A 7,350-nucleotide genomic window follows, 5' to 3' on the forward strand; every position below is an offset into this window, starting at 1 on the left:
CGAGCTGAAGGCAGAGGCCCTAACCCACTGAGCCACCCAGGGGCCTCAACTTCCAGAATATTTTTAATTGCACAAAGAAATAATGGCATTTTCAAATCCTTAATAACTACTCATGCCCCAATGCATACACAAACATGCATGAACATAAAACTACTTTTTTTATATACTGAAAGAGTTCCAAATATATACTTAAATGGTTATTTTTTTTCAACTCTAAGACCCCCCAAAAAGTTTCATCAAATTGTTTCATGCTAATAAAGAACAAAATTAACTTGTTCTTAACAAAATTAAGTTATTCTATAATAATATTCTATAATGATGGATTCTTAACAAAATTAAGTTATTCTAAAAAACCCAGAGTTGTTTTTTTGTTTTTGTTTTTGTTTTTCATTAACAAACCAACCATTTCTTTTTTTATTAGAGATAAAAACAGCGAGGTCCCAGGTACCACACCCTCGGGAAAACAAGACAGCGGAGGAGTGGGGGCTATTTACACGAGTCGTGGCAGAAGAAGCCGGGTGGCCTCAGGCCCCACGGGAGGCTGTGGGCACAGCGTGGCCTCTGCGGGGAGCAGGCGGGTCAGTGGCAGAGGGCGATGGTTTCCATGTTAGGGAAGCGCACGTGCATCTTGGTCTCGATGTCTATCCCCTGCCAGATCTTCAGGAAGTCATCGAAGGTGATCCCCTCATACACCTGGTCAGGCTCCATCTGCCCCACGCACACGCTGGCTGCCTCCATCATGCCCCGTTGGTGATGCAGCAGGCCGACTCCTTCTCGATGTGTGGGTTCCCGGAGAGCAGCTCCTCCACCACATTTCGATACTCTTCCAGGGTGATGCGGCTGTCGCTGTCCGAGTCATACATGTAGAACATGTGGTAAGGTATTTAGCTGTTGTTTCTTTAACTTTATTCTTGATGTTTTCTTGCTATATGTATCCTTTTATAGTCATATAGTAGAAAGCATATTCATAAAATTCATTATATTGTAAATATTCATTATATTGTATGTATATAATATATTATCTAATAAATTTAACTTACTAGTTTACCACAAAGGAAAAAATTAGTCAAATTATATTTTCCATTTTCAAGAATTTCTCTAGGTAGGAAGTAAAATCTCTTAAAATATTTTACATGTGTCTATTTGCCATTTGTATATCACGAATATCACAAAGAGAAGTGTCTGTTCATGTCTTCTGCCCATTTTTTACTGGGTTATTTGTATTTTGGGTGTTGAGTGTGAGATCTTTATAGATCTTGGATATCAGCCCTTTATGTGTAATGTCATTTGCAAATATCTTCTCCCATTTCATAGGCTGCCTCTTAGTTTTGTTGACTGTTTCCTTTGCTGTGCATAAGTTTTTTATCTCGATGGCATCCTAAAAGTTCATTTTTGCTTTTGTCTCATTTGCCTTTGGAGATGTGTCTTGAAAGAAGTTACTGTGGCTGATGTCAAAGAGGCTACTGTCTATGTTCTCCTTTACGATTTTGATGGATTCCTGTCTCACATTGAGGTCCTTCATCCATTTTGAGTTTATCTTTGTGCATGGTGTAAGGGAATGGCTCAATTTCATTCTTCTATAGGCAGCTTTCCAATTTTTACAGCACCACTTATTGAAGAGACTGTCTATTTTCCACTGGATATTTTTTCATGATTTTTCAAAGATTAGTTGACCATAGAATTGAGGGTCCATTTCTGGAGTCTCTATTCTGTTCTGTTGGTCTATGTATCTGTTTTTGTGCCAATACCATGCTGTCTTGATGATCACAGCTTGAAGTCAGGCAGTGTGATGCCCCAAGCTTTGTTTTTCTTTTTCATCCTTCTCTTGGTGATTTGGGATCTTTTCTGATTCCATACAGATTCTAGGATTGTTTGCTCCAGCTCTTTGAAAAATGCCAATGGTATTTTAATAGGGATGGCACTGAAAGTCTAAATTGCTCTGGGCAGGATAGACATTTTAACAATGTTTATTCTTCCAATGAGCTTGGAATATTTTCTCATCTTTTTGTGTCTTCCTCAATTTCTTTCATAAGTGTTCTGTAGTTTCTGGAGTATAGATCATTTACCTCTTTAGTTAGGTTTATTCCTATTATGGGTTTTGTTGCTATTGTGAATAGAATCAATTCCTTAAATTCTTTCACAGTTACATTGTTAGCATATAGAAAAGCAACTGTTTTCTGTGCATTTATTTTGTATTCTACCACATTGTGGAATTGCTGTATGGTTCTAGTAACTAAGTATTTACCCCAAAGATACAGATGTAGTGAAAAGAAGGGGCACATGCACCCCAATGTTCGTAACAATGTCCACAATAGCCAAACTGTGGAAGGAGCTGAGATGCCCTTCAACAGAAGAATGGATAAAGATGTGGTACACATGTACAATGGAATATTATTCAGTCATCAGAAATGATGAATACCCACCACTTGCATCGACATGGATGGAAGTGGAGGGAATTATGTTAAGTGAAGTAAATCAAGCAGAGAAAGACAATTATCATATGGCTTCATTCATATGTGGAACACAAAAGCATGGAGGACTATAGGGAAGGGAGGGAAATCTGAAGGAGGAGAAATCAGAGAGAGAGAGAGATGAACCATGAGAGACTCTGGACTCCAGGAAACAAACTGAGACTTTCAGAAGGGAAGGGGTTGAGGGGAGGGGAAAGAGGGTGATGGGTATTAAAGAGAGCATGTGACGTGATGAGCACTGGGTGTTATACATAACTAAAGAACCACTGAATACTACATCAAAAATTAATGATATACTATACAGTGGCTAACTGAACATAATAAAAATTAAAAATAAATAAATAAATAAATAATTTTTTCAAAAATCTAGTTTTTCTGACAAAAATAAAATATTTTACTAACAATTTTATAATGAAAGCAACAGTTCATAGTACCTTTGAGATTAGGATTGTATTATTTATCTTTATATTTTATAGCAATTAAATGTTTAATTAATCATTTGATTGAAACAAGATTGGGAAGTGAATTTCTCCAACTTACATAGAAATCACCTCCATCATATGGTCCAAAGTCAATGATTGTATTCTTTGTAGCTATTAGATTTAATATGATTTTAGGTTTTTTTGCTCATTTCAAAATTTAGATTTAATTATGGTATTTTAAGTTAAAGGAAAAAAATAGTTTTTAAGTTGCTATTTCAATAGAGATGAGAAAATACACTATTTGTAAATGGAAAAAATCACGCATTTAATTTTTTTAAAGATTTAATTTACTTATTTGAGAGAGCATGAGCAAGGGAAGGGCCAGAAGAGGAGGAAGAGGGAGAAGCAGACTCCCCAGTAGTGCAGAGCCCAATGTGGGGCTGGATTCCAGGACCCTGAGATTATGAACTGAGTTGAAGTCAGACAATTTAACCAACTGAGCCACCCAGGCAACCTGCATGTTTAATTTAGTAAGATAATTGAAATTTATAAAAATTATACAAATGTAGATATTTAGAGCATAATTTAACAAATTCAGATTTTGCCTGTTATATATTTATTTTGTATAATTTATTTTCCATTTGCATAAACCGTATTTGCTTTGGGTAACATTCCATATCATTAACAAATGGACTGATGTACATTTCTTAATTTTATTCACATATTTGTTTACAAATTAAAATTTTACTCCAAAGACTTGAGTTCCATCAAATAGATTTTTTTGATAATATATAATAAAAAAATTAATTACAAATCAAAATCAAATTAAACCCATCCCATTCAAGACCGCTGTTACAACTTTGTAAAAAAGTTTATCAAGTAGGGAAATGTTTTATTTATAATATGGGAGATAATCCAATAAAAATGCATTGATATTTTAGGTTGAAGAATGCTTCAATTTCTGAATGTCCAACTTATTTTTTCCTTTTTTCAGTTTGTCCTTTCAGGGGTCCTAACAGTTAATATCTTATGATTTAACGTTACCATAGAAACTGAGTTGAAAGAATTTAAGGTAGCAATTATGTAGCTAGAAAGATAAATAGCATTCCTTTCCTCAATTCCAAAAGATTATTTACAGGATCTATAAAACAGTATTTGTTCTGATTAAGTTTCTCATTTCAGCTTATTTAAATTTTGTAAAATCAGTTCTGGTCATTTTCTATCAGCAATTTTTGATCCTATTTTTATTTATAATTTATTCTATAGAATTTCTTTAATACACAAATGTGAGTGTAATTAAGGAAAGTTCTTTGAAAATAGTTTTTTGGCAGGAACAAGTAGACCCTCAATTTGAAAAACACACCTGAATAATGATTATAAATAATGGTTTAATGTCCCAGAGGGTCTTGTCAACGTAATCATTTATCTGTGTAAGGGTCTGTCATAAATTTTGAATGGAAACTCAGGCACTAAATGTCTAGCTTAAATGCTAGCTTCTCTGAAGCAAAAAAAGGTATGTCTACTGATTTTAGTTGTTTTTCTTTTATTTGGTATCCAATTCACTGTTTCCCCTTAATGTGGCTAGCTAAAGCACACAAAGAAGAGTAGGCGCTACATTTTCAGAGAGCACAAGGGACAGGCATTAGGACCTCTTGACTGTGAGTCCTGCAATCAGGGGCACCCATGTACTGCAGGTGAGGATTACACAAGGCTGAAGAGCATCTGCTTTGCCATGATGAGAGTCGATGACCAGGCTCTCTGTTATCCTGTAACAAGCCTACTGTTAGAAAGAAAAGAAAAAAAACTTGGGTAATTTATTTTTTAAATTTCATTTATTTATTTGACAGAGAGAGATCACAAGTAGGCAGAGAGGCAGGCTGAGAGAAGGAAGCAGGTTCCCTGCTAAGCGGAGAGCCGGGTGCAGGGCTTGATCCCAGGACGCTGAGATCATGACCTGAGCCAAAGGCAGAGGCTTAACCCACTGAGCCACCCAGGTGCCCTAGGGTAATTTCTATTACAAATAGAGCTAGTGCCAGCAGGTGAGGATATAGCCCGTGTGTGCATGAAAAGCTACTCAAACAAATAAAATCATGTTTCTCTTTCAATGTAATCCATGGAGGTGAAAGGCAAAGGTCATCTTGGATAGGACCACCAAAAGGATGGAAATAAAACAAACCTGATAAATCCTAAGTAGCACTACTCTATCATTTTTCAGGATGTGTATTAAATACCTTATTTCAGCGCAGCACTGACTGAGCTATCACTAAAGAGCTGTTCTAAACTGTAAATATTATGCTTAACAAATTGATTAATGGTAGAAACTGATCTCAGAAATTTAAACTGATATGTTCACTTTCGAAATGTTGTCACATCTATGCATATTAATGTTACGCATCATCTGGTTTTATTCGCTGTGAGCCATAGAGGTTTCCCTTTTTGGATATTCAATGTGCCACTTTCGAGGCTGGGAGGGTGTTTTAGAAAGTGCTAGTCCCTAACATTTATGCCCAACAATAAGTATATGTTAAATGATTCTACTTATACTGTTTGTCAGAAAGCCAACAGAAGTAACCTAAAACAGGAAGCTGAAAAGATTTTGTTTTGTTTTATTTTACTGGAAAACTGAAGGTAAAATCTAGTGAAGATTTAATTTTATTCAAAGACGGCTGTCTTTGTGGTGTTCTTGTTACTCTCAATCTGGGTTTCTGTGAGGCCGTAAAGGGCATGATATTCTGAGTTAGAATGCACTGATCATCTGTTTGTAGCTTCCAGTAGGAGAACTGTTCTTGTCAAAACTGATCTTGTAAAAGTGGCTTGGGAGTTTTTAAGAAGCATATGAAATTCCAGTGAACATCAAGTTCTATTTCAGCTGTCTTTCACACTGACAAAGAGCCTAAAATGAAGACCGCAGTGTTTTCTTTAGATTGCTAAAAACAGGCAAAACTGCGTTATACATTTTCAAACTATATTGATATGTTAATCCCCAAAAGAGGATAATTAAGGATTTAAAATTAGGGTAGCATTGCAGCATCTGAATTTCTACACTGACCAACATATTTTCTCTCATATTTAAGCATCCTAAAGAGATTGAATTCTTCCACCACTAAAGCTGAATTATTTTGTTCACATGGTATTTTTACACGATAGACTTTAAGAATTGTTTTAACTTATAAACACTTTTTGTTTTTATATTTTCATCAGTCGATTTCATGTTTTAAATCGATGTTCCAAAAAAAAAAAAAATCTTTTTTTTTTTTTTTTTTTTTTTTTGTTGGGGATGGGGTGCTGATCCTGAGTCTTTCTGTAAGGCTTTACACATATTACAACTGCACCCCTACTGAAACGCCCTTTCTGAGCTTTTTAAGCCAATTATGAATCAAGAAAATGCGGCTCTGCTTCCTGACCAAGAAGAAGCCACCCAAGCACAATATTCTAACTCCTTAGAGAGTAATTCTTCCTTAATGGGTTTTACTTCAGTGACTCATACTGATTATGTAAGATGCAACACAAATAGGCTTCTGTGTGCTTTGCAGACATGTACACGTGTATCTGGAACAATGCAGCAACATTTGCAGTTGCTTCTTCAAATAGCTTTAAAAAAGGAACAAGCAACAGCCTAGGGATTACCAAGAGCCACTTGAGGGGAGAAGAGCGGGAAAGGCTAGATAGGACAAGAAGAACTTCAGCAGAAGGAAAGGGCCAGGCTCCCAGAGAAGAGGTTGATTGTTTCTGTGAGGTTAGGAGTCATAAGGCGGACTGGAGTGAGGGGGGCTAGAGATGCGATTTGAAAAGAGTCAATTAAGTCCAGAGAGGCAGGGAAGTGGTTCCAGATGGCAGGTAAAACATAGGAGACAGAGAAAGTGGTGGAGTGGCTAGAGGTGAAGAGGGCAAGGGGTGCCTAGAGAAGGAGGCTCAGGGAGGCTTTTCAATCTGAATTTAATGATAGAATAAAATACGTACAAAGAAGCGAATGTTCTGCAACAATTTTCAATAACAATCTAATGTAATTCAGGATCTGAGTTTTAAGTACATTTGCAGCTATTGAGGGCTCCAGTGGCATAAGCCTGAACAGAACTTTTTCCTTTCTGCCCAGCATCACTCCATCCCCACTGAAGCCCGTGGCCTAGGTACAAAGAAACATATGGCTTACAGTCCACATCGTAAAATAGCCCAGTACGTTTTTCAAAATTGCTCAACTCTATAATCATTGTTCTTATATTGACAGGGAACAGAAAACTAAATTATAAACCCATATATACCTTTTTTTTTTTTTAATAGTTAACCAAATTTCCCGTGCCAACCTAACAATTTTCCTTATGGGATTTCAGACAAGGGAGGAGGAACCCTTATATAAAAATGCCCTTGATTTCTGTCTTCCTTCAGATAATGGTGATGGCACCCCTTAGAATGGCAAAGATTCTCCCAATACAAACATTCAATCTGTTTTTCCAAATGGC

The 7,350-nt window shown here is 36.3% G+C and overlaps 1 pseudogene; it reads right to left on the reverse strand.

The window, feature by feature from the left end:
• Positions 1-579: 579 nt before the first annotated feature.
• LOC123938029 lies at positions 580-872 on the reverse strand (annotated as a pseudogene).
• Positions 873-7,350: the final 6,478 nt, after the last annotated feature.

This window comes from Meles meles, chromosome 3, assembly GCF_922984935.1.
Source record: "Meles meles chromosome 3, mMelMel3.1 paternal haplotype, whole genome shotgun sequence".
NCBI classification, from domain to species: domain Eukaryota; kingdom Metazoa; phylum Chordata; class Mammalia; order Carnivora; family Mustelidae; genus Meles; species Meles meles.